This window comes from Scomber japonicus, chromosome 2 (genome assembly GCF_027409825.1).
Source record: "Scomber japonicus isolate fScoJap1 chromosome 2, fScoJap1.pri, whole genome shotgun sequence".
NCBI classification, from domain to species: Eukaryota; Metazoa; Chordata; class Actinopteri; order Scombriformes; family Scombridae; genus Scomber; species Scomber japonicus.
Window position 1 is genome coordinate 41683840 of NC_070579.1, and position 27911 is coordinate 41711750.

Genomic DNA, 27911 nt, shown 5'->3' on the forward strand with positions numbered 1-27911 from the left:
CGTCGCTTACGGCCATACCACCCTGAACACGCCCGATCTCGTCTGATCTCGTAAGCTAAGCAGGGTCGGGCCTGGTTAGTACTTGGATGGGAGACCGCCTGGGAATACCAGGTGCTGTAAGCTTTTTTTCCCTCTCAGCTGTCACCAAAGGAGGGCGCTGTTGCTCCATCACCGCACACAGGGCTTTGAGGAACAAAAGCTGCAATCATTCCAGCTGTGTCTGAATGCACGCCAGAGAGGTGGCACTGAGACGCCTCACTTTCCAAGTAGTTTTTAGGGTTCCAGTTCTCACTGTTACAGCCTGTAAAAAGCCTGCAATCATCCCGCATGTACACAAATGGCCTGAGGAACAAGGTTGCAGTCCTTCCAGCTGTGTGTTTCTCCGCAGAAAAAAAAAACTATTCCTATCAAAGTACTGTTAAAGGATAGCATGTGTTTGATGGCTGAGACACCATTATCCGCCACTCAGCTGGTGTGAGCAACTGTCAGTGGTGTCACAGCATGTTTAAATGGGCTTTCTGCGGCCTGTTTCGTCGCTTACGGCCATACCACCCTGAACACACCCGATCTCGTCTGATCTCGGAAGCTAAGCAGGGTCGGGCCTGGTTAGTACTTGGATGGGAGACCGCCTGGGAATACCAGGTGCTGTAAGCTTTTTTTCCCTCTCAGCTGTCACCAAAGGAGGGCGCTGTTGCTCCATCACCGCACACAGGGCTTTGAGGAACAAAAGCTGCAATCATTCCAGCTGTGTCTGAATGCACGCCAGAGAGGTGGCACTGAGACGCCTCACTTTCCAAGTAGTTTTTAGGGTTCCAGTTCTCACTGTTACAGCCTGTAAAAAGCCTGCAATCATCCCGCATGTACACAAATGGCCTGAGGAACAAGGTTGCAGTCCTTCCAGCTGTGTGTTTCTCCACAGAAAAAAAAAAACTATTCCTATCAAAGTACTGTTAAAGGATAGCATGTGTTTGATGGCTGAGACACCATTATCCGCCACTCAGCTGGTGTGAGCAACTGTCAGTGGTGTCACAGCATGTTTAAATGGGCTTTCTGCGGCCTGTTTCGTCGCTTACGGCCATACCACCCTGAACACGCCCGATCTCGTCTGATCTCGGAAGCTAAGCAGGGTCGGGCCTGGTTAGTACTTGGATGGGAGACCGCCTGGGAATACCAGGTGCTGTAAGCTTTTTTTCCCTCTCAGCTGTCACCAAAGGAGGGCGCTGTTGCTCCATCACCGCACACAGGGCTTTGAGGAACAAAAGCTGCAATCATTCCAGCTGTGTCTGAATGCACGCCAGAGAGGTGGCACTGAGACGCCTCACTTTCCAAGTAGTTTTTAGGGTTCCAGTTCTCACTGTTACAGCCTGTAAAAAGCCTGCAATCATCCCGCATGTACACAAATGGCCTGAGGAACAAGGTTGCAGTCCTTCCAGCTGTGTGTTTCTCCGCAGAAAAAAAACAACTATTCCTATCAAAGTACTGTTAAAGGATAGCATGTGTTTGATGGCTGAGACACCATTATCCACCACTCAGCTGGTGTGAGCAACTGTCAGTGGTGTCACAGCATGTTTAAATGGGCTTTCTGCGGCCTGTTTCGTCGCTTACGGCCATACCACCCTGAACACGCCCGATCTCGTCTGATCTCGGAAGCTAAGCAGGGTCGGGCCTGGTTAGTACTTGGATGGGAGACCGCCTGGGAATACCAGGTGCTGTAAGCTTTTTTTCCCTCTCAGCTGTCACCAAAGGAGGGCGCTGTTGCTCCATCACCGCACACAGGGCTTTGAGGAACAAAAGCTGCAATCATTCCAGCTGTGTCTGAATGCACGCCAGAGAGGTGGCACTGAGACGCCTCACTTTCCAAGTAGTTTTTAGGGTTCCAGTTCTCACTGTTACAGCCTGTAAAAAGCCTGCAATCATCCCGCATGTACACAAATGGCCTGAGGAACAAGGTTGCAGTCCTTCCAGCTGTGTGTTTCTCCGCAGAAAAAAAAAACTATTCCTATCAAAGTACTGTTAAAGGATAGCATGTGTTTGATGGCTGAGACACCATTATCCGCCACTCAGCTGGTGTGAGCAACTGTCAGTGGTGTCACAGCATGTTTAAATGGGCTTTCTGCGGCCTGTTTCGTCGCTTACGGCCATACCACCCTGAACACGCCCGATCTCGTCTGATCTCGTAAGCTAAGCAGGGTCGGGCCTGGTTAGTACTTGGATGGGAGACCGCCTGGGAATACCAGGTGCTGTAAGCTTTTTTTCCCTCTCAGCTGTCACCAAAGGAGGGCGCTGTTGCTCCATCACCGCACACAGGGCTTTGAGGAACAAAAGCTGCAATCATTCCAGCTGTGTCTGAATGCACGCCAGAGAGGTGGCACTGAGACGCCTCACTTTCCAAGTAGTTTTTAGGGTTCCAGTTCTCACTGTTACAGCCTGTAAAAAGCCTGCAATCATCCCGCATGTACACAAATGGCCTGAGGAACAAGGTTGCAGTCCTTCCAGCTGTGTGTTTCTCCGCAGAAAAAAAAAAACTATTCCTATCAAAGTACTGTTAAAGGATAGCATGTGTTTGATGGCTGAGACACCATTATCCGCCACTCAGCTGGTGTGAGCAACTGTAAGTGGTGTCACAGCATGTTTAAATGGGCTTTCTGCAGCCTGTTTCGTCGCTTACGGCCATACCACCCTGAACACGCCCGATCTCGTCTGATCTCGGAAGCTAAGCAGGGTCGGGCCTGGTTAGTACTTGGATGGGAGACCGCCTGGGAATACCAGGTGCTGTAAGCTTTTTTTCCCTCTCAGCTGTCACCAAAGGAGGGCGCTGTTGCTCCATCACCGCACACAGGGCTTTGAGGAACAAAAGCTGCAATCATTCCAGCTGTGTCTGAATGCACGCCAGAGAGGTGGCACTGAGACGCCTCACTTTCCAAGTAGTTTTTAGGGTTCCAGTTCTCACTGTTACAGCCTGTAAAAAGCCTGCAATCATCCCGCATGTACACAAATGGCCTGAGGAACAAGGTTGCAGTCCTTCCAGCTGTGTGTTTCTCCACAGAAAAAAAAAAACTATTCCTATCAAAGTACTGTTAAAGGATAGCATGTGTTTGATGGCTGAGACACCATTATCCGCCACTCAGCTGGTGTGAGCAACTGTCAGTGGTGTCACAGCATGTTTAAATGGGCTTTCTGCGGCCTGTTTCGCCGCTTACGGCCATACCACCCTGAACACGCCCGATCTCGTCTGATCTCGGAAGCTAAGCAGGGTCGGGCCTGGTTAGTACTTGGATGGGAGACCGCCTGGGAATACCAGGTGCTGTAAGCTTTTTTTCCCTCTCAGCTGTCACCAAAGGAGGGCGCTGTTGCTCCATCACCGCACACAGGGCTTTGAGGAACAAAAGCTGCAATCGTTCCAGCTGTGTCTGAATGCACGCCAGCCAGAGAGGTGGCACTGAGACGCCTCACTTTCCAAGTAGTTTTTAGGGTTCCAGTTCTCACTGTTACAGCCTGTAAAAAGCCTGCAATCATCCCGCATGTACACAAATGGCCTGAGGAACAAGGTTGCAGTCCTTCCAGCTGTGTGTTTCTCCGCAGAAAAAAAAAAACTATTCCTATCAAAGTACTGTTAAAGGATAGCATGTGTTTGATGGCTGAGACACCATTATCCGCCACTCAGCTGGTGTGAGCAACTGTCAGTTGTGTCACAGCATGTTTAAATGGGCTTTCTGCGGCCTGTTTCGTCGCTTACGGCCATACCACCCTGAACACGCCCGATCTCGTCTGATCTCGGAAGCTAAGCAGGGTCGGGCCTGGTTAGTACTTGGATGGGAGACCGCCTGGGAATACCAGGTGCTGTAAGCTTTTTTTCCCTCTCAGCTGTCACCAAAGGAGGGCGCTGTTGCTCCATCACCGCACACAGGGCTTTGAGGAACAAAAGCTGCAATCGTTCCAGCTGTGTCTGAATGCACGCCAGCCAGAGAGGTGGCACTGAGACGCCTCACTTTCCAAGTAGTTTTTAGGGTTCCAGTTCTCACTGTTACAGCCTGTAAAAAGCCTGCAATCATCCCGCATGTACACAAATGGCCTGAGGAACAAGGTTGCAGTCCTTCCAGCTGTGTGTTTCTCCGCAGAAAAAAAAAAACTATTCCTATCAAAGTACTGTTAAAGGATAGCATGTGTTTGATGGCTGAGACACCATTATCCGCCACTCAGCTGGTGTGAGCAACTGTCAGTTGTGTCACAGCATGTTTAAATGGGCTTTCTGCGGCCTGTTTCGTCGCTTACGGCCATACCACCCTGAACACGCCCGATCTCGTCTGATCTCGGAAGCTAAGCAGGGTCGGGCCTGGTTAGTACTTGGATGGGAGACCGCCTGGGAATACCAGGTGCTGTAAGCTTTTTTTCCCTCTCAGCTGTCACCAAAGGAGGGCGCTGTTGCTCCATCACCGCACACAGGGCTTTGAGGAACAAAAGCTGCAATCGTTCCAGCTGTGTCTGAATGCACGCCAGAGAGGTGGCACTGAGACGCCTCACTTTCCAAGTAGTTTTTAGGGTTCCACTTCTCACTGTTACAGCCTGTAAAAAGCCTGCAATCATCCCGCATGTACACAAATGGCCTGAGGAACAAGGTTGCAGTCCTTCCAGCTGTGTGTTTCTCCGCAGAAAAAAAAAAACTATTCCTATCAAAGTACTGTTAAAGGATAGCATGTGTTTGATGGCTGAGACACCATTATCCGCCACTCAGCTGGTGTGAGCAACTGTCAGTTGTGTCACAGCATGTTTAAATGGGCTTTCTGCGGCCTGTTTCGTCGCTTACGGCCATACCACCCTGAACACGCCCGATCTCGTCTGATCTCGGAAGTTAAGCAGGGTCGGGCCTGGTTAGTACTTGGATGGGAGACCGCCTGGGAATACCAGGTGCTGTAAGCTTTTTTTCCCTCTCAGCTGTCACCAAAGGAGGGCGCTGTTGCTCCATCACCGCACACAGGGCTTTGAGGAACAAAAGCTGCAATCATTCCAGCTGTGTCTGAATGCACGCCAGAGAGGTGGCACTGAGACGCCTCACTTTCCAAGTAGTTTTTAGGGTTCCAGTTCTCACTGTTACAGCCTGTAAAAAGCCTGCAATCATCCCGCATGTACACAAATGGCCTGAGGAACAAGGTTGCAGTCCTTCCAGCTGTGTGTTTCTCTGCAGAAAAAAAACAACTATTCCTATCAAAGTACTGTTAAAGGATAGCATGTGTTTGATGGCTGAGACACCATTATCCACCACTCAGCTGGTGTGAGCAACTGTCAGTGGTGTCACAGCATGTTTAAATGGGCTTTCTGCGGCCTGTTTCGTCGCTTACGGCCATACCACCCTGAACACGCCCGATCTCGTCTGATCTCGGAAGCTAAGCAGGGTCGGGCCTGGTTAGTACTTGGATGGGAGACCGCCTGGGAATACCAGGTGCTGTAAGCTTTTTTTCCCTCTCAGCTGTCACCAAAGGAGGGCGCTGTTGCTCCATCACCACACACAGGGCTTTGAGGAACAAAAGCTGCAATCGTTCCAGCTGTGTCTGAATGCACGCCAGAGAGGTGGCACTGAGACGCCTCACTTTCCAAGTAGTTTTTAGGGTTCCAGTTCTCACTGTTACAGCCTGTAAAAAGCCTGCAATCATCCCGCATGTACACAAATGGCCTGAGGAACAAGGTTGCAGTCCTTCCAGCTGTGTGTTTCTCCGCAGAAAAAAAAAAACTATTCCTATCAAAGTACTGTTAAAGGATAGCATGTGTTTGATGGCTGAGACACCATTATCCGCCACTCAGCTGGTGTGAGCAACTGTCAGTGGTGTCACAGCATGTTTAAATGGGCTTTCTGCGGCCTGTTTCGTCGCTTACGGCCATACCACCCTGAACACGCCCGATCTCGTCTGATCTCGGAAGCTAAGCAGGGTCGGGCCTGGTTAGTACTTGGATGGGAGACCGCCTGGGAATACCAGGTGCTGTAAGCTTTTTTTCCCTCTCAGCTGTCACCAAAGGAGGGCGCTGTTGCTCCATCACCGCACACAGGGCTTTGAGGAACAAAAGCTGCAATCGTTCCAGCTGTGTCTGAATGCACGCCAGAGAGGTGGCACTGAGACGCCTCACTTTCCAAGTAGTTTTTAGGGTTCCAGTTCTCACTGTTACAGCCTGTAAAAAGCCTGCAATCATCCCGCATGTACACAAATGGCCTGAGGAACAAGGTTGCAGTCCTTCCAGCTGTGTGTTTCTCCGCAGAAAAAAAAAAACTATTCCTATCAAAGTACTGTTAAAGGATAGCATGTGTTTGATGGCTGAGACACCATTATCCGCCACTCAGTTGGTGTGAGCAACTGTCAGTGGTGTCACAGCATGTTTAAATGGGCTTTCTGCGGCCTGTTTCGTAGCTTACGGCCATACCACCCTGAACACGCCTGATCTCGTCTGATCTCGGAAGCTAAGCAGGGTCGGGCCTGGTTAGTACTTGGATGGGAGACCGCCTGGGAATACCAGGTGCTGTAAGCTTTTTTTCCCTCTCAGCTGTCACCAAAGGAGGGCGCTGTTGCTCCATCACCACACACAGGGCTTTGAGGAACAAAAGCTGCAATCATTCCAGCTGTGTCTGAATGCACGCCAGAGAGGTGGCACTGAGACGCCTCACTTTCCAAGTAGTTTTTAGGGTTCCAGTTCTCACTGTTACAGCCTGTAAAAAGCCTGCAATCATCCCGCATGTACACAAATGGCCTGAGGAACAAGGTTGCAGTCCTTCCAGCTGTGTGTTTCTCCACAGAAAAAAAAAAACTATTCCTATCAAAGTACTGTTAAAGGATAGCATGTGTTTGATGGCTGAGACACCATTATCCGCCACTCAGCTGGTGTGAGCAACTGTCAGTGGTGTCACAGCATGTTTAAATGGGCTTTCTGCGGCCTGTTTCGCCGCTTACGGCCATACCACCCTGAACACGCCCGATCTCGTCTGATCTCGGAAGCTAAGCAGGGTCGGGCCTGGTTAGTACTTGGATGGGAGACCGCCTGGGAATACCAGGTGCTGTAAGCTTTTTTTCCCTCTCAGCTGTCACCAAAGGAGGGCGCTGTTGCTCCATCACCGCACACAGGGCTTTGAGGAACAAAAGCTGCAATCGTTCCAGCTGTGTCTGAATGCACGCCAGCCAGAGAGGTGGCACTGAGACGCCTCACTTTCCAAGTAGTTTTTAGGGTTCCAGTTCTCACTGTTACAGCCTGTAAAAAGCCTGCAATCATCCCGCATGTACACAAATGGCCTGAGGAACAAGGTTGCAGTCCTTCCAGCTGTGTGTTTCTCCGCAGAAAAAAAAAAACTATTCCTATCAAAGTACTGTTAAAGGATAGCATGTGTTTGATGGCTGAGACACCATTATCCGCCACTCAGCTGGTGTGAGCAACTGTCAGTTGTGTCACAGCATGTTTAAATGGGCTTTCTGCGGCCTGTTTGGTCGCTTACGGCCATACCACCCTGAACACGCCCGATATCGTCTGATCTCGGAAGCTAAGCAGGGTCGGGCCTGGTTAGTACTTGGATGGGAGACCGCCTGGGAATACCAGGTGCTGTAAGCTTTTTTTCCCTCTCAGCTGTCACCAAAGGAGGGCGCTGTTGCTCCATCACCGCACACAGGGCTTTGAGGAACAAAAGCTGCAATCATTCCAGCTGTGTCTGAATGCACGCCAGAGAGGTGGCACTGAGACGCCTCACTTTCCAAGTAGTTTTTAGGGTTCCACTTCTCACTGTTACAGCCTGTAAAAAGCCTGCAATCATCCCGCATGTACACAAATGGCCTGAGGAACAAGGTTGCAGTCCTTCCAGCTGTGTGTTTCTCCGCAGAAAAAAAACAACTATTCCTATCAAAGTACTGTTAAAGGATAGCATGTGTTTGATGGCTGAGACACCATTATCCACCACTCAGCTGGTGTGAGCAACTGTCAGTGGTGTCACAGCATGTTTAAATGGGCTTTCTGCGGCCTGTTTCGTCGCTTACGGCCATACCACCCTGAACACGCCCGATCTTGTCTGATCTCGGAAGCTAAGCAGGGTCGGGCCTGGTTAGTACTTGGATGGGAGACCGCCTGGGAATACCAGGTGCTGTAAGCTTTTTTTCCCTCTCAGCTGTCACCAAAGGAGGGCGCTGTTGCTCCATCACCGCACACAGGGCTTTGAGGAACAAAAGCTGCAATCATTCCAGCTGTGTCTGAATGCACGCCAGAGAGGTGGCACTGAGACGCCTCACTTTCCAAGTAGTTTTTAGGGTTCCAGTTCTCACTGTTACAGCCTGTAAAAAGCCTGCAATCATCCCGCATGTACACAAATGGCCTGAGGAACAAGGTTGCAGTCCTTCCAGCTGTGTGTTTCTCCGCAGAAAAAAAAAAACTATTCCTATCAAAGTACTGTTAAAGGATAGCATGTGTTTGATGGCTGAGACACCATTATCCGCCACTCAGCTGGTGTGAGCAACTGTCAGTTGTGTCACAGCATGTTTAAATGGGCTTTCTGCGGCCTGTTTCGTCGCTTACGGCCATACCACCCTGAACACGCCCGATCTCGTCTGATCTCGGAAGCTAAGCAGGGTCGGGCCTGGTTAGTACTTGGATGGGAGACCGCCTGGGAATACCAGGTGCTGTAAGCTTTTTTTCCCTCTCAGCTGTCACCAAAGGAGGGCGCTGTTGCTCCATCACCGCACACAGGGCTTTGAGGAACAAAAGCTGCAATCGTTCCAGCTGTGTCTGAATGCACGCCAGAGAGGTGGCACTGAGACGCCTCACTTTCCAAGTAGTTTTTAGGGTTCCACTTCTCACTGTTACAGCCTGTAAAAAGCCTGCAATCATCCCGCATGTACACAAATGGCCTGAGGAACAAGGTTGCAGTCCTTCCAGCTGTGTGTTTCTCCGCAGAAAAAAAAAAACTATTCCTATCAAAGTACTGTTAAAGGATAGCATGTGTTTGATGGCTGAGACACCATTATCCGCCACTCAGCTGGTGTGAGCAACTGTCAGTTGTGTCACAGCATGTTTAAATGGGCTTTCTGCGGCCTGCTTCGTCGCTTACGGCCATACCACCCTGAACACGCCCGATCTCGTCTGATCTCGGAAGCTAAGCAGGGTCGGGCCTGGTTAGTACTTGGATGGGAGACAGCCTGGGAATACCAGGTGCTGTAAGCTTTTTTTCCCTCTCAGCTGTCACCGAAGGAGGGCGCTGTTGCTCCATCACCGCACACAGGGCTTTGAGGAACAAAAGCTGCAATCGTTCCAGCTGTGTCTGAATGCACGCCAGAGAGGTGGCACTGAGACGCCTCACTTTCCAAGTAGTTTTTAGGGTTCCAGTTCTCACTGTTACAGCCTGTAAAAAGCCTGCAATCATCCCGCATGTACACAAATGGCCTGAGGAACAAGGTTGCAGTCCTTCCAGCTGTGTGTTTCTCCGCAGAAAAAAAAAAACTATTCCTATCAAAGTACTGTTAAAGGATAGCATGTGTTTGATGGCTGAGACACCATTATCCGCCACTCAGCTGGTGTGAGCAACTGTCAGTGGTGTCACAGCATGTTTAAATGGGCTTTCTGCGGCCTGTTTCGTAGCTTACGGCCATACCACCCTGAACACGCCCGATATCGTCTGATCTCGGAAGCTAAGCAGGGTCGGGCCTGGTTAGTACTTGGATGGGAGACCGCCTGGGAATACCAGGTGCTGTAAGCTTTTTTTCCCTCTCAGCTGTCACCAAAGGAGGGCGCTGTTGCTCCATCACCGCACACAGGGCTTTGAGGAACAAAAGCTGCAATCATTCCAGCTGTGTCTGAATGCACGCCAGAGAGGTGGCACTGAGACGCCTCACTTTCCAAGTAGTTTTTAGGGTTCCAGTTCTCACTGTTACAGCCTGTAAAAAGCCTGCAATCATCCCGCATGTACACAAATGGCCTGAGGAACAAGGTTGCAGTCCTTCCAGCTGTGTGTTTCTCCGCAGAAAAAAAAAAACTATTCCTATCAAAGTACTGTTAAAGGATAGCATGTGTTTGATGGCTGAGACACCATTATCCGCCACTCAGCTGGTGTGAGCAACTGTCAGTGGTGTCACAGCATGTTTAAATGGGCTTTCTGCGGCCTGTTTCGTAGCTTACGGCCATACCACCCTGAACACGCCCGATATCGTCTGATCTCGGAAGCTAAGCAGGGTCGGGCCTGGTTAGTACTTGGATGGGAGACCGCCTGGGAATACCAGGTGCTGTAAGCTTTTTTTCCCTCTCAGCTGTCACCAAAGGAGGGCGCTGTTGCTCCATCACCGCACACAGGGCTTTGAGGAACAAAAGCTGCAATCATTCCAGCTGTGTCTGAATGCACGCCAGAGAGGTGGCACTGAGACGCCTCACTTTCCAAGTAGTTTTTAGGGTTCCAGTTCTCACTGTTACAGCCTGTAAAAAGCCTGCAATCATCCCGCATGTACACAAATGGCCTGAGGAACAAGGTTGCAGTCCTTCCAGCTGTGTGTTTCTCCGCAGAAAAAAAACAACTATTCCTATCAAAGTACTGTTAAAGGATAGCATGTGTTTGATGGCTGAGACACCATTATCCACCACTCAGCTGGTGTGAGCAACTGTCAGTGGTGTCACAGCATGTTTAAATGGGCTTTCTGCGGCCTGTTTCGTTGCTTACGGCCATACCACCCTGAACACGCCCGATCTCGTCTGATCTCGGAAGCTAAGCAGGGTCGGGCCTGGTTAGTACTTGGATGGGAGACCGCCTGGGAATACCAGGTGCTGTAAGCTTTTTTTCCCTCTCAGCTGTCACCAAAGGAGGGCGCTGTTGCTCCATCACCGCACACAGGGCTTTGAGGAACAAAAGCTGCAATCATTCCAGCTGTGTCTGAATGCACGCCAGAGAGGTGGCACTGAGACGCCTCACTTTCCAAGTAGTTTTTAGGGTTCCAGTTCTCACTGTTACAGCCTGTAAAAAGCCTGCAATCATCCCGCATGTACACAAATGGCCTGAGGAACAAGGTTGCAGTCCTTCCAGCTGTGTGTTTCTCCGCAGAAAAAAAACAACTATTCCTATCAAAGTACTGTTAAAGGATAGCATGTGTTTGATGGCTGAGACACCATTATCCACCACTCAGCTGGTGTGAGCAACTGTCAGTGGTGTCACAGCATGTTTAAATGGGCTTTCTGCGGCCTGTTTCGTCGCTTACGGCCATACCACCCTGAACACGCCCGATCTCGTCTGATCTCGGAAGCTAAGCAGGGTCGGGCCTGGTTAGTACTTGGATGGGAGACCGCCTGGGAATACCAGGTGCTGTAAGCTTTTTTTCCCTCTCAGCTGTCACCAAAGGAGGGCGCTGTTGCTCCATCACCGCACACAGGGCTTTGAGGAACAAAAGCTGCAATCGTTCCAGCTGTGTCTGAATGCACGCCAGAGAGGTGGCACTGAGACGCCTCACTTTCCAAGTAGTTTTTAGGGTTACAGTTCTCACTGTTACAGCCTGTAAAAAGCCTGCAATCATCCCGCATGTACACAAATGGCCTGAGGAACAAGGTTGCAGTCCTTCCAGCTGTGTGTTTCTCCGCAGAAAAAAAAAAACTATTCCTATCAAAGTACTGTTAAAGGATAGCATGTGTTTGATGGCTGAGACACCATTATCCGCCACTCAGCTGGTGTGAGCAACTGTCAGTGGTGTCACAGCATGTTTAAATGGGCTTTCTGCGGCCTGTTTCGTCGCTTACGGCCATACCACCCTGAACACGCCCGATCTCGTCTGATCTCGGAAGCTAAGCAGGGTCGGGCCTGGTTAGTACTTGGATGGGAGACCGCCTGGGAATACCAGGTGCTGTAAGCTTTTTTTCCCTCTCAGCTGTCACCAAAGGAGGGCGCTGTTGCTCCATCACCGCACACAGGGCTTTGAGGAACAAAAGCTGCAATCGTTCCAGCTGTGTCTGAATGCACGCCAGAGAGGTGGCACTGAGACGCCTCACTTTCCAAGTAGTTTTTAGGGTTCCAGTTCTCACTGTTACAGCCTGTAAAAAGCCTGCAATCATCCCGCATGTACACAAATGGCCTGAGGAACAAGGTTGCAGTCCTTCCAGCTGTGTGTTTCTCCGCAGAAAAAAAAAAACTATTCCTATCAAAGTACTGTTAAAGGATAGCATGTGTTTGATGGCTGAGACACCATTATCCGCCACTCAGCTGGTGTGAGCAACTGTCAGTGGTGTCACAGCATGTTCAAATGGGCTTTCTGCGGCCTGTTTCGTCGCTTACGGCCATACCACCCTGAACACGCCCGATCTCGTCTGATCTCGGAAGCTAAGCAGGGTCGGGCCTGGTTAGTACTTGGATGGGAGACCGCCTGGGAATACCAGGTGCTGTAAGCTTTTTTTCCCTCTCAGCTGTCACCAAAGGAGGGCGCTGTTGCTCCATCACCGCACACAGGGCTTTGAGGAACAAAAGCTGCAATCGTTCCAGCTGTGTCTGAATGCACGCCAGAGAGGTGGCACTGAGACGCCTCACTTTCCAAGTAGTTTTTAGGGTTCCAGTTCTCACTGTTACAGCCTGTAAAAAGCCTGCAATCATCCCGCATGTACACAAATGGCCTGAGGAACAAGGTTGCAGTCCTTCCAGCTGTGTGTTTCTCCGCAGAAAAAAAAAAATATTCCTATCAAAGTACTGTTAAAGGATAGCATGTGTTTGATGGCTGAGACACCATTATCCGCCACTCAGCTGGTGTGAGCAACTGTCAGTGGTGTCACAGCATGTTTAAATGGGCTTTCTGCGGCCTGTTTCGTCGCTTACGGCCATACCACCCTGAACACGCCCGATCTCGTCTGATCTCGGAAGCTAAGCAGGGTCGGGCCTGGTTAGTACTTGGATGGGAGACCGCCTGGGAATACCAGGTGCTGTAAGCTTTTTTTCCCTCTCAGCTGTCACCAAAGGAGGGCGCTGTTGCTCCATCACCGCACACAGGGCTTTGAGGAACAAAAGCTGCAATCGTTCCAGCTGTGTCTGAATGCACGCCAGAGAGGTGGCACTGAGACGCCTCACTTTCCAAGTAGTTTTTAGGGTTCCAGTTCTCACTGTTACAGCCTGTAAAAAGCCTGCAATCATCCCGCATGTACACAAATGGCCTGAGGAACAAGGTTGCAGTCCTTCCAGCTGTGTGTTTCTCCGCAGAAAAAAAAAAACTATTCCTATCAAAGTACTGTTAAAGGATAGCATGTGTTTGATGGCTGAGACACCATTATCCGCCACTCAGCTGGTGTGAGCAACTGTCAGTGGTGTCACAGCATGTTTAAATGGGCTTTCTGCGGCCTGTTTCGTAGCTTACGGCCATACCACCCTGAACACGCCTGATCTCGTCTGATCTCGGAAGCTAAGCAGGGTCGGGCCTGGTTAGTACTTGGATGGGAGACCGCATGGGAATACCAGGTTCTGTAAGCTTTTTTTCCCTCTCAGCTGTCACCAAAGGAGGGCGCTGTTGCTCCATCACCGCACACAGGGCTTTGAGGAACAAAAGCTGCAATCGTTCCAGCTGTGTCTGAATGCACGCCAGAGAGGTGGCACTGAGACGCCTCACTTTCCAAGTAGTTTTTAGGGTTCCAGTTCTCACTGTTACAGCCTGTAAAAAGCCTGCAATCATCCCGCATGTACACAAATGGCCTGAGGAACAAGGTTGCAGTCCTTCCAGCTGTGTGTTTCTCCGCAGAAAAAAAACAACTATTCCTATCAAAGTACTGTTAAAGGATAGCATGTGTTTGATGGCTGAGACACCATTATCCACCGCTCAGCTGGTGTGAGCAACTGTCAGTGGTGTCACAGCATGTTTAAATGGGCTTTCTGCGGCCTGTTTCGTCGCTTACGGCCATACCACCCTGAACACGCCCGATCTCGTCTGATCTCGGAAGCTAAGCAGGGTCGGGCCTGGTTAGTACTTGGATGGGAGACCGCCTGGGAATACCAGGTGCTGTAAGCTTTTTTTCCCTCTCAGCTGTCACCAAAGGAGGGCGCTGTTGCTCCATCACCGCACAAAGGGCTTTGAGGAACAAAAGCTGCAATCATTCCAGCTGTGTCTGAATGCACGCCAGAGAGGTGGCACTGAGCCTCACTTTCCAAGTAGTTTTTAGGGTTCCAGTTCTCACTGTTACAGCCTGTAAAAAGCCTGCAATCATCCCGCATGTACACAAATGGCCTGAGGAACAAGGTTGCAGTCCTTCCAGCTGTGTGTTTCTCCGCAGAAAAAAAAAAATATTCCTATCAAAGTACTGTTAAAGGATAGCATGTGTTTGATGGCTGAGACACCATTATCCGCCACTCAGCTGGTGTGAGCAACTGTCAGTGGTGTCACAGCATGTTTAAATGGGCTTTCTGCGGCCTGTTTCGTCGCTTACGGCCATACCACCCTGAACACGCCCGATCTCGTCTGATCTCGGAAGCTAAGCAGGGTCGGGCCTGGTTAGTACTTGGATGGGAGACCGCCTGGGAATACCAGGTGCTGTAAGCTTTTTTTCCCTCTCAGCTGTCACCAAAGGAGGGCGCTGTTGCTCCATCACCGCACACAGGGCTTTGAGGAACAAAAGCTGCAATCGTTCCAGCTGTGTCTGAATGCACGCCAGAGAGGTGGCACTGAGACGCCTCACTTTCCAAGTAGTTTTTAGGGTTCCAGTTCTCACTGTTACAGCCTGTAAAAAGCCTGCAATCATCCCGCATGTACACAAATGGCCTGAGGAACAAGGTTGCAGTCCTTCCAGCTGTGTGTTTCTCCGCAGAAAAAAAAAAACTATTCCTATCAAAGTACTGTTAAAGGATAGCATGTGTTTGATGGCTGAGACACCATTATCCGCCACTCAGCTGGTGTGAGCAACTGTCAGTGGTGTCACAGCATGTTTAAATGGGCTTTCTGCGGCCTGTTTCGTCGCTTACGGCCATACCACCCTGAACACGCCCGATCTCGTCTGATCTCGGAAGCTAAGCAGGGTCGGGCCTGGTTAGTACTTGGATGGGAGACCGCCTGGGAATACCAGGTGCTGTAAGCTTTTTTTCCCTCTCAGCTGTCACCAAAGGAGGGCGCTGTTGCTCCATCACCGCACACAGGGCTTTGAGGAACAAAAGCTGCAATCGTTCCAGCTGTGTCTGAATGCACGCCAGAGAGGTGGCACTGAGACGCCTCACTTTCCAAGTAGTTTTTAGGGTTCCAGTTCTCACTGTTACAGCCTGTAAAAAGCCTGCAATCATCCCGCATGTACACAAATGGCCTGAGGAACAAGGTTGCAGTCCTTCCAGCTGTGTGTTTCTCCGCAGAAAAAAAAAAACTATTCCTATCAAAGTACTGTTAAAGGATAGCATGTGTTTGATGGCTGAGACACCATTATCCACCACTCAGCTGGTGTGAGCAACTGTCAGTGGTGTCACAGCATGTTTAAATGGGCTTTCTGCGGCCTGTTTCGTCTCTTACGGCCATACCACCCTGAACACGCCCGATCTCGTCTGATCTCGGAAGCTAAGCAGGGTCGGGCCTGGTTAGTACTTGGATGGGAGACCGCCTGGGAATACCAGGTGCTGTAAGCTTTTTTTCCCTCTCAGCTGTCACCAAAGGAGGGCGCTGTTGCTCCATCACCGCACACAGGGCTTTGAGGAACAAAAGCTGCAATCATTCCAGCTGTGTCTGAATGCACGCCAGAGAGGTGGCACTGAGACGCCTCACTTTCCAAGTAGTTTTTAGGGTTCCAGTTCTCACTGTTACAGCCTGTAAAAAGCCTGCAATCATCCCGCATGTACACAAATGGCCTGAGGAACAAGGTTGCAGTCCTTCCAGCTGTGTGTTTCTCCGCAGAAAAAAAAAACTATTCCTATCAAAGTACTGTTAAAGGATAGCATGTGTTTGATGGCTGAGACACCATTATCCGCCACTCAGCTGGTGTGAGCAACTGTCAGTGGTGTCACAGCATGTTTAAATGGGCTTTCTGCGGCCTGTTTCGTCGCTTACGGCCATACCACCCTGAACACGCCCGATCTCGTCTGATCTCGGAAGCTAAGCAGGGTCGGGCCTGGTTAGTACTTGGATGGGAGACCGCCTGGGAATACCAGGTGCTGTAAGCTTTTTTTCCCTCTCAGCTGTCACCAAAGGAGGGCGCTGTTGCTCCATCACTGCACACAGGGCTTTGAGGAACAAAAGCTGCAATCGTTCCAGCTGTGTCTGAATGCACGCCAGAGAGGTGGCACTGAGACGCCTCACTTTCCAAGTAGTTTTTAGGGTTCCAGTTCTCACTGTTACAGCCTGTAAAAAGCCTGCAATCATCCCGCATGTACACAAATGGCCTGAGGAACAAGGTTGCAGTCCTTCCAGCTGTGTGTTTCTCCGCAGAAAAAAAAAAACTATTCCTATCAAAGTACTGTTAAAGGATAGCATGTGTTTGATGGCTGAGACACCATTATCCACCACTCAGCTGGTGTGAGCAACTGTCAGTGGTGTCACAGCATGTTTAAATGGGCTTTCTGCGGCCTGTTTCGTCTCTTACGGCCATACCACCCTGAACACGCCCGATCTCGTCTGATCTCGGAAGCTAAGCAGGGTCGGGCCTGGTTAGTACTTGGATGGGAGACCGCCTGGGAATACCAGGTGCTGTAAGCTTTTTTTCCCTCTCAGCTGTCACCAAAGGAGGGCGCTGTTGCTCCATCACCGCACACAGGGCTTTGAGGAACAAAAGCTGCAATCATTCCAGCTGTGTCTGAATGCACGCCAGAGAGGTGGCACTGAGACGCCTCACTTTCCAAGTAGTTTTTAGGGTTCCAGTTCTCACTGTTACAGCCTGTAAAAAGCCTGCAATCATCCCGCATGTACACAAATGGCCTGAGGAACAAGGTTGCAGTCCTTCCAGCTGTGTGTTTCTCCGCAGAAAAAAAAAACTATTCCTATCAAAGTACTGTTAAAGGATAGCATGTGTTTGATGGCTGAGACACCATTATCCGCCACTCAGCTGGTGTGAGCAACTGTCAGTGGTGTCACAGCATGTTTAAATGGGCTTTCTGCGGCCTGTTTCGTCGCTTACGGCCATACCACCCTGAACACGCCCGATCTCGTCTGATCTCGGAAGCTAAGCAGGGTCGGGCCTGGTTAGTACTTGGATGGGAGACCGCCTGGGAATACCAGGTGCTGTAAGCTTTTTTTCCCTCTCAGCTGTCACCAAAGGAGGGCGCTGTTGCTCCATCACCGCACACAGGGCTTTGAGGAACAAAAGCTGCAATCATTCCAGCTGTGTCTGAATGCACGCCAGAGAGGTGGCACTGAGACGCCTCACTTTCCAAGTAGTTTTTAGGGTTCCAGTTCTCACTGTTACAGCCTGTAAAAAGCCTGCAATCATCCCGCATGTACACAAATGGCCTGAGGAACAAGGTTGCAGTCCTTCCAGCTGTGTGTTTCTCCGCAGAAAAAAAACAACTATTCCTATCAAAGTACTGTTAAAGGATAGCATGTGTTTGATGGCTGAGACACCATTATCCACCACTCAGCTGGTGTGAGCAACTGTCAGTGGTGTCACAGCATGTTTAAATGGGCTTTCTGCGGCCTGTTTCGTCGCTTACGGCCATACCACCCTGAACACGCCCGATCTCGTCTGATCTCGGAAGCTAAGCAGGGTCGGGCCTGGTTAGTACTTGGATGGGAGACCGCCTGGGAATACCAGGTGCTGTAAGCTTTTTTTCCCTCTCAGCTGTCACCAAAGGAGGGCGCTGTTGCTCCATCACCGCACACAGGGCTTTGAGGAACAAAAGCTGCAATCATTCCAGCTGTGTCTGAATGCACGCCAGAGAGGTGGCACTGAGACGCCTCACTTTCCAAGTAGTTTTTAGGGTTCCAGTTCTCACTGTTACAGCCTGTAAAAAGCCTGCAATCATCCCGCATGTACACAAATGGCCTGAGGAACAAGGTTGCAGTCCTTCCAGCTGTGTGTTTCTCCACAGAAAAAAAAAAACTATTCCTATCAAAGTACTGTTAAAGGATAGCATGTGTTTGATGGCTGAGACACCATTATCCGCCACTCAGCTGGTGTGAGCAACTGTCAGTGGTGTCACAGCATGTTTAAATGGGCTTTCTGCGGCCTGTTTCGCCGCTTACGGCCATACCACCCTGAACACGCCCGATCTCGTCTGATCTCGGAAGCTAAGCAGGGTCGGGCCTGGTTAGTACTTGGATGGGAGACCGCCTGGGAATACCAGGTGCTGTAAGCTTTTTTTCCCTCTCAGCTGTCACCAAAGGAGGGCGCTGTTGCTCCATCACCGCACACAGGGCTTTGAGGAACAAAAGCTGCAATCGTTCCAGCTGTGTCTGAATGCACGCCAGCCAGAGAGGTGGCACTGAGACGCCTCACTTTCCAAGTAGTTTTTAGGGTTCCAGTTCTCACTGTTACAGCCTGTAAAAAGCCTGCAATCATCCCGCATGTACACAAATGGCCTGAGGAACAAGGTTGCAGTCCTTCCAGCTGTGTGTTTCTCCGCAGAAAAAAAAAAACTATTCCTATCAAAGTACTGTTAAAGGATAGCATGTGTTTGATGGCTGAGACACCATTATCCGCCACTCAGCTGGTGTGAGCAACTGTCAGTTGTGTCACAGCATGTTTAAATGGGCTTTCTGCGGCCTGTTTCGTCGCTTACGGCCATACCACCCTGAACACGCCCGATCTCGTCTGATCTCGGAAGCTAAGCAGGGTCGGGCCTGGTTAGTACTTGGATGGGAGACCGCCTGGGAATACCAGGTGCTGTAAGCTTTTTTTCCCTCTCAGCTGTCACCAAAGGAGGGCGCTGTTGCTCCATCACCGCACACAGGGCTTTGAGGAACAAAAGCTGCAATCGTTCCAGCTGTGTCTGAATGCACGCCAGAGAGGTGGCACTGAGACGCCTCACTTTCCAAGTAGTTTTTAGGGTTCCACTTCTCACTGTTACAGCCTGTAAAAAGCCTGCAATCATCCCGCATGTACACAAATGGCCTGAGGAACAAGGTTGCAGTCCTTCCAGCTGTGTGTTTCTCCGCAGAAAAAAAAAAACTATTCCTATCAAAGTACTGTTAAAGGATAGCATGTGTTTGATGGCTGAGACACCATTATCCGCCACTCAGCTGGTGTGAGCAACTGTCAGTTGTGTCACAGCATGTTTAAATGGGCTTTCTGCGGCCTGTTTCGTCGCTTACGGCCATACCACCCTGAACACGCCCGATCTCGTCTGATCTCGGAAGTTAAGCAGGGTCGGGCCTGGTTAGTACTTGGATGGGAGACCGCCTGGGAATACCAGGTGCTGTAAGCTTTTTTTCCCTCTCAGCTGTCACCAAAGGAGGGCGCTGTTGCTCCATCACCGCACACAGGGCTTTGAGGAACAAAAGCTGCAATCATTCCAGCTGTGTCTGAATGCACGCCAGAGAGGTGGCACTGAGACGCCTCACTTTCCAAGTAGTTTTTAGGGTTCCAGTTCTCACTGTTACAGCCTGTAAAAAGCCTGCAATCATCCCGCATGTACACAAATGGCCTGAGGAACAAGGTTGCAGTCCTTCCAGCTGTGTGTTTCTCTGCAGAAAAAAAACAACTATTCCTATCAAAGTACTGTTAAAGGATAGCATGTGTTTGATGGCTGAGACACCATTATCCACCACTCAGCTGGTGTGAGCAACTGTCAGTGGTGTCACAGCATGTTTAAATGGGCTTTCTGCGGCCTGTTTCGTCGCTTACGGCCATACCACCCTGAACACGCCCGATCTCGTCTGATCTCGGAAGCTAAGCAGGGTCGGGCCTGGTTAGTACTTGGATGGGAGACCGCCTGGGAATACCAGGTGCTGTAAGCTTTTTTTCCCTCTCAGCTGTCACCAAAGGAGGGCGCTGTTGCTCCATCACCGCACACAGGGCTTTGAGGAACAAAAGCTGCAATCGTTCCAGCTGTGTCTGAATGCACGCCAGCCAGAGAGGTGGCACTGAGACGCCTCACTTTCCAAGTAGTTTTTAGGGTTCCAGTTCTCACTGTTACAGCCTGTAAAAAGCCTGCAATCATCCCGCATGTACACAAATGGCCTGAGGAACAAGGTTGCAGTCCTTCCAGCTGTGTGTTTCTCCGCAGAAAAAAAAAAACTATTCCTATCAAAGTACTGTTAAAGGATAGCATGTGTTTGATGGCTGAGACACCATTATCCGCCACTCAGCTGGTGTGAGCAACTGTCAGTTGTGTCACAGCATGTTTAAATGGGCTTTCTGCGGCCTGTTTCGTCGCTTACGGCCATACCACCCTGAACACGCCCGATCTCGTCTGATCTCGGAAGCTAAGCAGGGTCGGGCCTGGTTAGTACTTGGATGGGAGACCGCCTGGGAATACCAGGTGCTGTAAGCTTTTTTTCCCTCTCAGCTGTCACCAAAGGAGGGCGCTGTTGCTCCATCACCGCACACAGGGCTTTGAGGAACAAAAGCTGCAATCGTTCCAGCTGTGTCTGAATGCACGCCAGAGAGGTGGCACTGAGACGCCTCACTTTCCAAGTAGTTTTTAGGGTTCCACTTCTCACTGTTACAGCCTGTAAAAAGCCTGCAATCATCCCGCATGTACACAAATGGCCTGAGGAACAAGGTTGCAGTCCTTCCAGCTGTGTGTTTCTCCGCAGAAAAAAAAAAACTATTCCTATCAAAGTACTGTTAAAGGATAGCATGTGTTTGATGGCTGAGACACCATTATCCGCCACTCAGCTGGTGTGAGCAACTGTCAGTTGTGTCACAGCATGTTTAAATGGGCTTTCTGCGGCCTGTTTCGTCGCTTACGGCCATACCACCCTGAACACGCCCGATCTCGTCTGATCTCGGAAGTTAAGCAGGGTCGGGCCTGGTTAGTACTTGGATGGGAGACCGCCTGGGAATACCAGGTGCTGTAAGCTTTTTTTCCCTCTCAGCTGTCACCAAAGGAGGGCGCTGTTGCTCCATCACCGCACACAGGGCTTTGAGGAACAAAAGCTGCAATCATTCCAGCTGTGTCTGAATGCACGCCAGAGAGGTGGCACTGAGACGCCTCACTTTCCAAGTAGTTTTTAGGGTTCCAGTTCTCACTGTTACAGCCTGTAAAAAGCCTGCAATCATCCCGCATGTACACAAATGGCCTGAGGAACAAGGTTGCAGTCCTTCCAGCTGTGTGTTTCTCTGCAGAAAAAAAACAACTATTCCTATCAAAGTACTGTTAAAGGATAGCATGTGTTTGATGGCTGAGACACCATTATCCACCACTCAGCTGGTGTGAGCAACTGTCAGTGGTGTCACAGCATGTTTAAATGGGCTTTCTGCGGCCTGTTTCGTCGCTTACGGCCATACCACCCTGAACACGCCCGATCTCGTCTGATCTCGGAAGCTAAGCAGGGTCGGGCCTGGTTAGTACTTGGATGGGAGACCGCCTGGGAATACCAGGTGCTGTAAGCTTTTTTTCCCTCTCAGCTGTCACCAAAGGAGGGCGCTGTTGCTCCATCACCACACACAGGGCTTTGAGGAACAAAAGCTGCAATCGTTCCAGCTGTGTCTGAATGCACGCCAGAGAGGTGGCACTGAGACGCCTCACTTTCCAAGTAGTTTTTAGGGTTCCAGTTCTCACTGTTACAGCCTGTAAAAAGCCTGCAATCATCCCGCATGTACACAAATGGCCTGAGGAACAAGGTTGCAGTCCTTCCAGCTGTGTGTTTCTCCGCAGAAAAAAAAAAACTATTCCTATCAAAGTACTGTTAAAGGATAGCATGTGTTTGATGGCTGAGACACCATTATCCGCCACTCAGCTGGTGTGAGCAACTGTCAGTGGTGTCACAGCATGTTTAAATGGGCTTTCTGCGGCCTGTTTCGTCGCTTACGGCCATACCACCCTGAACACGCCCGATCTCGTCTGATCTCGGAAGCTAAGCAGGGTCGGGCCTGGTTAGTACTTGGATGGGAGACCGCCTGGGAATACCAGGTGCTGTAAGCTTTTTTTCCCTCTCAGCTGTCACCAAAGGAGGGCGCTGTTGCTCCATCACCGCACACAGGGCTTTGAGGAACAAAAGCTGCAATCGTTCCAGCTGTGTCTGAATGCACGCCAGAGAGGTGGCACTGAGACGCCTCACTTTCCAAGTAGTTTTTAGGGTTCCAGTTCTCACTGTTACAGCCTGTAAAAAGCCTGCAATCATCCCGCATGTACACAAATGGCCTGAGGAACAAGGTTGCAGTCCTTCCAGCTGTGTGTTTCTCCGCAGAAAAAAAAAAACTATTCCTATCAAAGTACTGTTAAAGGATAGCATGTGTTTGATGGCTGAGACACCATTATCCGCCACTCAGTTGGTGTGAGCAACTGTCAGTGGTGTCACAGCATGTTTAAATGGGCTTTCTGCGGCCTGTTTCGTAGCTTACGGCCATACCACCCTGAACACGCCTGATCTCGTCTGATCTCGGAAGCTAAGCAGGGTCGGGCCTGGTTAGTACTTGGATGGGAGACCGCCTGGGAATACCAGGTGCTGTAAGCTTTTTTTCCCTCTCAGCTGTCACCAAAGGAGGGCGCTGTTGCTCCATCACCACACACAGGGCTTTGAGGAACAAAAGCTGCAATCATTCCAGCTGTGTCTGAATGCACGCCAGAGAGGTGGCACTGAGACGCCTCACTTTCCAAGTAGTTTTTAGGGTTCCAGTTCTCACTGTTACAGCCTGTAAAAAGCCTGCAATCATCCCGCATGTACACAAATGGCCTGAGGAACAAGGTTGCAGTCCTTCCAGCTGTGTGTTTCTCCACAGAAAAAAAAAAACTATTCCTATCAAAGTACTGTTAAAGGATAGCATGTGTTTGATGGCTGAGACACCATTATCCGCCACTCAGCTGGTGTGAGCAACTGTCAGTGGTGTCACAGCATGTTTAAATGGGCTTTCTGCGGCCTGTTTCGCCGCTTACGGCCATACCACCCTGAACACGCCCGATCTCGTCTGATCTCGGAAGCTAAGCAGGGTCGGGCCTGGTTAGTACTTGGATGGGAGACCGCCTGGGAATACCAGGTGCTGTAAGCTTTTTTTCCCTCTCAGCTGTCACCAAAGGAGGGCGCTGTTGCTCCATCACCGCACACAGGGCTTTGAGGAACAAAAGCTGCAATCGTTCCAGCTGTGTCTGAATGCACGCCAGCCAGAGAGGTGGCACTGAGACGCCTCACTTTCCAAGTAGTTTTTAGGGTTCCAGTTCTCACTGTTACAGCCTGTAAAAAGCCTGCAATCATCCCGCATGTACACAAATGGCCTGAGGAACAAGGTTGCAGTCCTTCCAGCTGTGTGTTTCTCCGCAGAAAAAAAAAAACTATTCCTATCAAAGTACTGTTAAAGGATAGCATGTGTTTGATGGCTGAGACACCATTATCCGCCACTCAGCTGGTGTGAGCAACTGTCAGTTGTGTCACAGCATGTTTAAATGGGCTTTCTGCGGCCTGTTTCGTCGCTTACGGCCATACCACCCTGAACACGCCCGATATCGTCTGATCTCGGAAGCTAAGCAGGGTCGGGCCTGGTTAGTACTTGGATGGGAGACCGCCTGGGAATACCAGGTGCTGTAAGCTTTTTTTCCCTCTCAGCTGTCACCAAAGGAGGGCGCTGTTGCTCCATCACCGCACACAGGGCTTTGAGGAACAAAAGCTGCAATCATTCCAGCTGTGTCTGAATGCACGCCAGAGAGGTGGCACTGAGACGCCTCACTTTCCAAGTAGTTTTTAGGGTTCCACTTCTCACTGTTACAGCCTGTAAAAAGCCTGCAATCATCCCGCATGTACACAAATGGCCTGAGGAACAAGGTTGCAGTCCTTCCAGCTGTGTGTTTCTCCGCAGAAAAAAAACAACTATTCCTATCAAAGTACTGTTAAAGGATAGCATGTGTTTGATGGCTGAGACACCATTATCCACCACTCAGCTGGTGTGAGCAACTGTCAGTGGTGTCACAGCATGTTTAAATGGGCTTTCTGCGGCCTGTTTCGTCGCTTACGGCCATACCACCCTGAACACGCCCGATCTTGTCTGATCTCGGAAGCTAAGCAGGGTCGGGCCTGGTTAGTACTTGGATGGGAGACCGCCTGGGAATACCAGGTGCTGTAAGCTTTTTTTCCCTCTCAGCTGTCACCAAAGGAGGGCGCTGTTGCTCCATCACCGCACACAGGGCTTTGAGGAACAAAAGCTGCAATCATTCCAGCTGTGTCTGAATGCACGCCAGAGAGGTGGCACTGAGACGCCTCACTTTCCAAGTAGTTTTTAGGGTTCCAGTTCTCACTGTTACAGCCTGTAAAAAGCCTGCAATCATCCCGCATGTACACAAATGGCCTGAGGAACAAGGTTGCAGTCCTTCCAGCTGTGTGTTTCTCCGCAGAAAAAAAAAAACTATTCCTATCAAAGTACTGTTAAAGGATAGCATGTGTTTGATGGCTGAGACACCATTATCCGCCACTCAGCTGGTGTGAGCAACTGTCAGTTGTGTCACAGCATGTTTAAATGGGCTTTCTGCGGCCTGTTTCGTCGCTTACGGCCATACCACCCTGAACACGCCCGATCTCGTCTGATCTCGGAAGCTAAGCAGGGTCGGGCCTGGTTAGTACTTGGATGGGAGACCGCCTGGGAATACCAGGTGCTGTAAGCTTTTTTTCCCTCTCAGCTGTCACCAAAGGAGGGCGCTGTTGCTCCATCACCGCACACAGGGCTTTGAGGAACAAAAGCTGCAATCGTTCCAGCTGTGTCTGAATGCACGCCAGAGAGGTGGCACTGAGACGCCTCACTTTCCAAGTAGTTTTTAGGGTTCCACTTCTCACTGTTACAGCCTGTAAAAAGCCTGCAATCATCCCGCATGTACACAAATGGCCTGAGGAACAAGGTTGCAGTCCTTCCAGCTGTGTGTTTCTCCGCAGAAAAAAAAAAACTATTCCTATCAAAGTACTGTTAAAGGATAGCATGTGTTTGATGGCTGAGACACCATTATCCGCCACTCAGCTGGTGTGAGCAACTGTCAGTTGTGTCACAGCATGTTTAAATGGGCTTTCTGCGGCCTGCTTCGTCGCTTACGGCCATACCACCCTGAACACGCCCGATCTCGTCTGATCTCGGAAGCTAAGCAGGGTCGGGCCTGGTTAGTACTTGGATGGGAGACAGCCTGGGAATACCAGGTGCTGTAAGCTTTTTTTCCCTCTCAGCTGTCACCGAAGGAGGGCGCTGTTGCTCCATCACCGCACACAGGGCTTTGAGGAACAAAAGCTGCAATCGTTCCAGCTGTGTCTGAATGCACGCCAGAGAGGTGGCACTGAGACGCCTCACTTTCCAAGTAGTTTTTAGGGTTCCAGTTCTCACTGTTACAGCCTGTAAAAAGCCTGCAATCATCCCGCATGTACACAAATGGCCTGAGGAACAAGGTTGCAGTCCTTCCAGCTGTGTGTTTCTCCGCAGAAAAAAAAAAACTATTCCTATCAAAGTACTGTTAAAGGATAGCATGTGTTTGATGGCTGAGACACCATTATCCGCCACTCAGCTGGTGTGAGCAACTGTCAGTGGTGTCACAGCATGTTTAAATGGGCTTTCTGCGGCCTGTTTCGTAGCTTACGGCCATACCACCCTGAACACGCCCGATATCGTCTGATCTCGGAAGCTAAACAGGGTAGGGCCTGGTTAGTACTTGGATGGGAGACCGCCTGGGAATACCAGGTGCTGTAAGCTTTTTTTCCCTCTCAGCTGTCACCAAAGGAGGGCGCTGTTGCTCCATCACCGCACACAGGGCTTTGAGGAACAAAAGCTGCAATCATTCCAGCTGTGTCTGAATGCACGCCAGAGAGGTGGCACTGAGACGCCTCACTTTCCAAGTAGTTTTTAGGGTTCCAGTTCTCACTGTTACAGCCTGTAAAAAGCCTGCAATCATCCCGCATGTACACAAATGGCCTGAGGAACAAGGTTGCAGTCCTTCCAGCTGTGTGTTTCTCCGCAGAAAAAAAACAACTATTCCTATCAAAGTACTGTTAAAGGATAGCATGTGTTTGATGGCTGAGACACCATTATCCACCACTCAGCTGGTGTGAGCAACTGTCAGTGGTGTCACAGCATGTTTAAATGGGCTTTCTGCGGCCTGTTTCGTCGCTTACGGCCATACCACCCTGAACACGCCCGATCTCGTCTGATCTCGGAAGCTAAGCAGGGTCGGGCCTGGTTAGTACTTGGATGGGAGACCGCCTGGGAATACCAGGTGCTGTAAGCTTTTTTTCCCTCTCAGCTGTCACCAAAGGAGGGCGCTGTTGCTCCATCACCGCACACAGGGCTTTGAGGAACAAAAGCTGCAATCATTCCAGCTGTGTCTGAATGCACGCCAGAGAGGTGGCACTGAGACGCCTCACTTTCCAAGTAGTTTTTAGGGTTCCAGTTCTCACTGTTACAGCCTGTAAAAAGCCTGCAATCATCCCGCATGTACACAAATGGCCTGAGGAACAAGGTTGCAGTCCTTCCAGCTGTGTGTTTCTCCGCAGAAAAAAAACAACTATTCCTATCAAAGTACTGTTAAAGGATAGCATGTGTTTGATGGCTGAGACACCATTATCCACCACTCAGCTGGTGTGAGCAACTGTCAGTGGTGTCACAGCATGTTTAAATGGGCTTTCTGCGGCCTGTTTCGTCGCTTACGGCCATACCACCCTGAACACGCCCGATCTCGTCTGATCTCGGAAGCTAAGCAGGGTCGGGCCTGGTTAGTACTTGGATGGGAGACCGCCTGGGAATACCAGGTGCTGTAAGCTTTTTTTCCCTCTCAGCTGTCACCAAAGGAGGGCGCTGTTGCTCCATCACCGCACACAGGGCTTTGAGGAACAAAAGCTGCAATCGTTCCAGCTGTGTCTGAATGCACGCCAGAGAGGTGGCACTGAGACGCCTCACTTTCCAAGTAGTTTTTAGGGTTACAGTTCTCACTGTTACAGCCTGTAAAAAGCCTGCAATCATCCCGCATGTACACAAATGGCCTGAGGAACAAGGTTGCAGTCCTTCCAGCTGTGTGTTTCTCCGCAGAAAAAAAAAAACTATTCCTATCAAAGTACTGTTAAAGGATAGCATGTGTTTGATGGCTGAGACACCATTATCCGCCACTCAGCTGGTGTGAGCAACTGTCAGTGGTGTCACAGCATGTTTAAATGGGCTTTCTGCGGCCTGTTTCGTCGCTTACGGCCATACCACCCTGAACACGCCCGATCTCGTCTGATCTCGGAAGCTAAGCAGGGTCGGGCCTGGTTAGTACTTGGATGGGAGACCGCCTGGGAATACCAGGTGCTGTAAGCTTTTTTTCCCTCTCAGCTGTCACCAAAGGAGGGCGCTGTTGCTCCATCACCGCACACAGGGCTTTGAGGAACAAAAGCTGCAATCGTTCCAGCTGTGTCTGAATGCACGCCAGAGAGGTGGCACTGAGACGCCTCACTTTCCAAGTAGTTTTTAGGGTTCCAGTTCTCACTGTTACAGCCTGTAAAAAGCCTGCAATCATCCCGCATGTACACAAATGGCCTGAGGAACAAGGTTGCAGTCCTTCCAGCTGTGTGTTTCTCCGCAGAAAAAAAAAAACTATTCCTATCAAAGTACTGTTAAAGGATAGCATGTGTTTGATGGCTGAGACACCATTATCCGCCACTCAGCTGGTGTGAGCAACTGTCAGTGGTGTCACAGCATGTTCAAATGGGCTTTCTGCGGCCTGTTTCGTCGCTTACGGCCATACCACCCTGAACACGCCCGATCTCGTCTGATCTCGGAAGCTAAGCAGGGTCGGGCCTGGTTAGTACTTGGATGGGAGACCGCCTGGGAATACCAGGTGCTGTAAGCTTTTTTTCCCTCTCAGCTGTCACCAAAGGAGGGCGCTGTTGCTCCATCACCGCACACAGGGCTTTGAGGAACAAAAGCTGCAATCGTTCCAGCTGTGTCTGAATGCACGC

General features: G+C 50.3%; 53 non-coding genes across 53 annotated transcripts; all 53 read left to right on the plus strand.

Moving 5' to 3' along the window:
* The first annotated feature begins 4 nt into the window (after positions 1-4).
* LOC128354218 (5S ribosomal RNA) lies at positions 5-123 on the plus strand. The gene has a single exon (XR_008320977.1). It is a non-coding gene; the product is annotated as a 5S ribosomal RNA (ribosomal RNA).
* A 412-nt stretch (positions 124-535) lies between these two features.
* LOC128353528 (5S ribosomal RNA) lies at positions 536-654 on the plus strand. The gene has a single exon (XR_008320888.1). It is a non-coding gene; the product is annotated as a 5S ribosomal RNA (ribosomal RNA).
* A 413-nt stretch (positions 655-1067) lies between these two features.
* On the plus strand, positions 1068-1186 carry LOC128384547 (5S ribosomal RNA). Its single transcript, XR_008324291.1, has one exon. It is a non-coding gene; the product is annotated as a 5S ribosomal RNA (ribosomal RNA).
* Positions 1187-1599: 413 nt separating this feature from the next.
* LOC128384558 (5S ribosomal RNA) lies at positions 1600-1718 on the plus strand. The gene has a single exon (XR_008324302.1). It is a non-coding gene; the product is annotated as a 5S ribosomal RNA (ribosomal RNA).
* Positions 1719-2130: 412 nt separating this feature from the next.
* On the plus strand, positions 2131-2249 carry LOC128354226 (5S ribosomal RNA). The gene has a single exon (XR_008320978.1). It is a non-coding gene; the product is annotated as a 5S ribosomal RNA (ribosomal RNA).
* A 413-nt stretch (positions 2250-2662) lies between these two features.
* Positions 2663-2781, plus strand: LOC128384569 (5S ribosomal RNA). Its single transcript, XR_008324313.1, has one exon. It is a non-coding gene; the product is annotated as a 5S ribosomal RNA (ribosomal RNA).
* Positions 2782-3194: 413 nt separating this feature from the next.
* On the plus strand, positions 3195-3313 carry LOC128384591 (5S ribosomal RNA). Its single transcript, XR_008324335.1, has one exon. It is a non-coding gene; the product is annotated as a 5S ribosomal RNA (ribosomal RNA).
* A 417-nt stretch (positions 3314-3730) lies between these two features.
* On the plus strand, positions 3731-3849 carry LOC128384602 (5S ribosomal RNA). Its single transcript, XR_008324346.1, has one exon. It is a non-coding gene; the product is annotated as a 5S ribosomal RNA (ribosomal RNA).
* Positions 3850-4266: 417 nt separating this feature from the next.
* On the plus strand, positions 4267-4385 carry LOC128384613 (5S ribosomal RNA). The gene has a single exon (XR_008324357.1). It is a non-coding gene; the product is annotated as a 5S ribosomal RNA (ribosomal RNA).
* A 413-nt stretch (positions 4386-4798) lies between these two features.
* LOC128382689 (5S ribosomal RNA) lies at positions 4799-4917 on the plus strand. Its single transcript, XR_008323793.1, has one exon. It is a non-coding gene; the product is annotated as a 5S ribosomal RNA (ribosomal RNA).
* A 413-nt stretch (positions 4918-5330) lies between these two features.
* On the plus strand, positions 5331-5449 carry LOC128384625 (5S ribosomal RNA). The gene has a single exon (XR_008324368.1). It is a non-coding gene; the product is annotated as a 5S ribosomal RNA (ribosomal RNA).
* Positions 5450-5862: 413 nt separating this feature from the next.
* LOC128384636 (5S ribosomal RNA) lies at positions 5863-5981 on the plus strand. The gene has a single exon (XR_008324379.1). It is a non-coding gene; the product is annotated as a 5S ribosomal RNA (ribosomal RNA).
* Positions 5982-6394: 413 nt separating this feature from the next.
* Positions 6395-6513, plus strand: LOC128353670 (5S ribosomal RNA). The gene has a single exon (XR_008320906.1). It is a non-coding gene; the product is annotated as a 5S ribosomal RNA (ribosomal RNA).
* Positions 6514-6926: 413 nt separating this feature from the next.
* LOC128384647 (5S ribosomal RNA) lies at positions 6927-7045 on the plus strand. Its single transcript, XR_008324390.1, has one exon. It is a non-coding gene; the product is annotated as a 5S ribosomal RNA (ribosomal RNA).
* Positions 7046-7462: 417 nt separating this feature from the next.
* LOC128354430 (5S ribosomal RNA) lies at positions 7463-7581 on the plus strand. The gene has a single exon (XR_008321037.1). It is a non-coding gene; the product is annotated as a 5S ribosomal RNA (ribosomal RNA).
* Positions 7582-7994: 413 nt separating this feature from the next.
* LOC128354023 (5S ribosomal RNA) lies at positions 7995-8113 on the plus strand. Its single transcript, XR_008320939.1, has one exon. It is a non-coding gene; the product is annotated as a 5S ribosomal RNA (ribosomal RNA).
* Positions 8114-8526: 413 nt separating this feature from the next.
* Positions 8527-8645, plus strand: LOC128384658 (5S ribosomal RNA). The gene has a single exon (XR_008324401.1). It is a non-coding gene; the product is annotated as a 5S ribosomal RNA (ribosomal RNA).
* Positions 8646-9058: 413 nt separating this feature from the next.
* LOC128354481 (5S ribosomal RNA) lies at positions 9059-9177 on the plus strand. Its single transcript, XR_008321064.1, has one exon. It is a non-coding gene; the product is annotated as a 5S ribosomal RNA (ribosomal RNA).
* Positions 9178-9590: 413 nt separating this feature from the next.
* On the plus strand, positions 9591-9709 carry LOC128354437 (5S ribosomal RNA). Its single transcript, XR_008321038.1, has one exon. It is a non-coding gene; the product is annotated as a 5S ribosomal RNA (ribosomal RNA).
* A 413-nt stretch (positions 9710-10122) lies between these two features.
* LOC128354443 (5S ribosomal RNA) lies at positions 10123-10241 on the plus strand. The gene has a single exon (XR_008321039.1). It is a non-coding gene; the product is annotated as a 5S ribosomal RNA (ribosomal RNA).
* A 413-nt stretch (positions 10242-10654) lies between these two features.
* On the plus strand, positions 10655-10773 carry LOC128384669 (5S ribosomal RNA). Its single transcript, XR_008324412.1, has one exon. It is a non-coding gene; the product is annotated as a 5S ribosomal RNA (ribosomal RNA).
* A 413-nt stretch (positions 10774-11186) lies between these two features.
* Positions 11187-11305, plus strand: LOC128384680 (5S ribosomal RNA). Its single transcript, XR_008324423.1, has one exon. It is a non-coding gene; the product is annotated as a 5S ribosomal RNA (ribosomal RNA).
* A 413-nt stretch (positions 11306-11718) lies between these two features.
* Positions 11719-11837, plus strand: LOC128384691 (5S ribosomal RNA). Its single transcript, XR_008324434.1, has one exon. It is a non-coding gene; the product is annotated as a 5S ribosomal RNA (ribosomal RNA).
* A 413-nt stretch (positions 11838-12250) lies between these two features.
* Positions 12251-12369, plus strand: LOC128384713 (5S ribosomal RNA). The gene has a single exon (XR_008324456.1). It is a non-coding gene; the product is annotated as a 5S ribosomal RNA (ribosomal RNA).
* A 412-nt stretch (positions 12370-12781) lies between these two features.
* Positions 12782-12900, plus strand: LOC128384724 (5S ribosomal RNA). The gene has a single exon (XR_008324467.1). It is a non-coding gene; the product is annotated as a 5S ribosomal RNA (ribosomal RNA).
* Positions 12901-13313: 413 nt separating this feature from the next.
* Positions 13314-13432, plus strand: LOC128354555 (5S ribosomal RNA). The gene has a single exon (XR_008321087.1). It is a non-coding gene; the product is annotated as a 5S ribosomal RNA (ribosomal RNA).
* A 413-nt stretch (positions 13433-13845) lies between these two features.
* On the plus strand, positions 13846-13964 carry LOC128384735 (5S ribosomal RNA). Its single transcript, XR_008324478.1, has one exon. It is a non-coding gene; the product is annotated as a 5S ribosomal RNA (ribosomal RNA).
* Positions 13965-14373: 409 nt separating this feature from the next.
* Positions 14374-14492, plus strand: LOC128384746 (5S ribosomal RNA). The gene has a single exon (XR_008324489.1). It is a non-coding gene; the product is annotated as a 5S ribosomal RNA (ribosomal RNA).
* Positions 14493-14905: 413 nt separating this feature from the next.
* LOC128384757 (5S ribosomal RNA) lies at positions 14906-15024 on the plus strand. The gene has a single exon (XR_008324500.1). It is a non-coding gene; the product is annotated as a 5S ribosomal RNA (ribosomal RNA).
* Positions 15025-15437: 413 nt separating this feature from the next.
* On the plus strand, positions 15438-15556 carry LOC128353715 (5S ribosomal RNA). The gene has a single exon (XR_008320910.1). It is a non-coding gene; the product is annotated as a 5S ribosomal RNA (ribosomal RNA).
* A 412-nt stretch (positions 15557-15968) lies between these two features.
* LOC128384768 (5S ribosomal RNA) lies at positions 15969-16087 on the plus strand. The gene has a single exon (XR_008324511.1). It is a non-coding gene; the product is annotated as a 5S ribosomal RNA (ribosomal RNA).
* A 413-nt stretch (positions 16088-16500) lies between these two features.
* Positions 16501-16619, plus strand: LOC128353726 (5S ribosomal RNA). Its single transcript, XR_008320911.1, has one exon. It is a non-coding gene; the product is annotated as a 5S ribosomal RNA (ribosomal RNA).
* Positions 16620-17031: 412 nt separating this feature from the next.
* On the plus strand, positions 17032-17150 carry LOC128384779 (5S ribosomal RNA). Its single transcript, XR_008324522.1, has one exon. It is a non-coding gene; the product is annotated as a 5S ribosomal RNA (ribosomal RNA).
* Positions 17151-17563: 413 nt separating this feature from the next.
* Positions 17564-17682, plus strand: LOC128384791 (5S ribosomal RNA). The gene has a single exon (XR_008324533.1). It is a non-coding gene; the product is annotated as a 5S ribosomal RNA (ribosomal RNA).
* Positions 17683-18095: 413 nt separating this feature from the next.
* LOC128384802 (5S ribosomal RNA) lies at positions 18096-18214 on the plus strand. The gene has a single exon (XR_008324544.1). It is a non-coding gene; the product is annotated as a 5S ribosomal RNA (ribosomal RNA).
* A 417-nt stretch (positions 18215-18631) lies between these two features.
* On the plus strand, positions 18632-18750 carry LOC128384813 (5S ribosomal RNA). Its single transcript, XR_008324555.1, has one exon. It is a non-coding gene; the product is annotated as a 5S ribosomal RNA (ribosomal RNA).
* A 413-nt stretch (positions 18751-19163) lies between these two features.
* LOC128383521 (5S ribosomal RNA) lies at positions 19164-19282 on the plus strand. Its single transcript, XR_008323922.1, has one exon. It is a non-coding gene; the product is annotated as a 5S ribosomal RNA (ribosomal RNA).
* A 413-nt stretch (positions 19283-19695) lies between these two features.
* LOC128384835 (5S ribosomal RNA) lies at positions 19696-19814 on the plus strand. The gene has a single exon (XR_008324571.1). It is a non-coding gene; the product is annotated as a 5S ribosomal RNA (ribosomal RNA).
* A 417-nt stretch (positions 19815-20231) lies between these two features.
* Positions 20232-20350, plus strand: LOC128384846 (5S ribosomal RNA). Its single transcript, XR_008324581.1, has one exon. It is a non-coding gene; the product is annotated as a 5S ribosomal RNA (ribosomal RNA).
* Positions 20351-20763: 413 nt separating this feature from the next.
* On the plus strand, positions 20764-20882 carry LOC128383603 (5S ribosomal RNA). Its single transcript, XR_008323933.1, has one exon. It is a non-coding gene; the product is annotated as a 5S ribosomal RNA (ribosomal RNA).
* Positions 20883-21295: 413 nt separating this feature from the next.
* On the plus strand, positions 21296-21414 carry LOC128384857 (5S ribosomal RNA). The gene has a single exon (XR_008324590.1). It is a non-coding gene; the product is annotated as a 5S ribosomal RNA (ribosomal RNA).
* A 413-nt stretch (positions 21415-21827) lies between these two features.
* Positions 21828-21946, plus strand: LOC128384868 (5S ribosomal RNA). Its single transcript, XR_008324601.1, has one exon. It is a non-coding gene; the product is annotated as a 5S ribosomal RNA (ribosomal RNA).
* Positions 21947-22359: 413 nt separating this feature from the next.
* LOC128353681 (5S ribosomal RNA) lies at positions 22360-22478 on the plus strand. The gene has a single exon (XR_008320907.1). It is a non-coding gene; the product is annotated as a 5S ribosomal RNA (ribosomal RNA).
* A 413-nt stretch (positions 22479-22891) lies between these two features.
* LOC128384879 (5S ribosomal RNA) lies at positions 22892-23010 on the plus strand. The gene has a single exon (XR_008324611.1). It is a non-coding gene; the product is annotated as a 5S ribosomal RNA (ribosomal RNA).
* A 417-nt stretch (positions 23011-23427) lies between these two features.
* On the plus strand, positions 23428-23546 carry LOC128354449 (5S ribosomal RNA). The gene has a single exon (XR_008321040.1). It is a non-coding gene; the product is annotated as a 5S ribosomal RNA (ribosomal RNA).
* Positions 23547-23959: 413 nt separating this feature from the next.
* LOC128354032 (5S ribosomal RNA) lies at positions 23960-24078 on the plus strand. Its single transcript, XR_008320940.1, has one exon. It is a non-coding gene; the product is annotated as a 5S ribosomal RNA (ribosomal RNA).
* A 413-nt stretch (positions 24079-24491) lies between these two features.
* LOC128384890 (5S ribosomal RNA) lies at positions 24492-24610 on the plus strand. Its single transcript, XR_008324612.1, has one exon. It is a non-coding gene; the product is annotated as a 5S ribosomal RNA (ribosomal RNA).
* Positions 24611-25023: 413 nt separating this feature from the next.
* LOC128354488 (5S ribosomal RNA) lies at positions 25024-25142 on the plus strand. Its single transcript, XR_008321065.1, has one exon. It is a non-coding gene; the product is annotated as a 5S ribosomal RNA (ribosomal RNA).
* Positions 25143-25555: 413 nt separating this feature from the next.
* On the plus strand, positions 25556-25674 carry LOC128354496 (5S ribosomal RNA). Its single transcript, XR_008321067.1, has one exon. It is a non-coding gene; the product is annotated as a 5S ribosomal RNA (ribosomal RNA).
* Positions 25675-26087: 413 nt separating this feature from the next.
* Positions 26088-26206, plus strand: LOC128384901 (5S ribosomal RNA). Its single transcript, XR_008324613.1, has one exon. It is a non-coding gene; the product is annotated as a 5S ribosomal RNA (ribosomal RNA).
* Positions 26207-26619: 413 nt separating this feature from the next.
* LOC128384912 (5S ribosomal RNA) lies at positions 26620-26738 on the plus strand. The gene has a single exon (XR_008324614.1). It is a non-coding gene; the product is annotated as a 5S ribosomal RNA (ribosomal RNA).
* Positions 26739-27151: 413 nt separating this feature from the next.
* LOC128384923 (5S ribosomal RNA) lies at positions 27152-27270 on the plus strand. Its single transcript, XR_008324615.1, has one exon. It is a non-coding gene; the product is annotated as a 5S ribosomal RNA (ribosomal RNA).
* Positions 27271-27683: 413 nt separating this feature from the next.
* Positions 27684-27802, plus strand: LOC128384934 (5S ribosomal RNA). The gene has a single exon (XR_008324616.1). It is a non-coding gene; the product is annotated as a 5S ribosomal RNA (ribosomal RNA).
* The last annotated feature ends 109 nt before the right edge of the window (positions 27803-27911 follow it).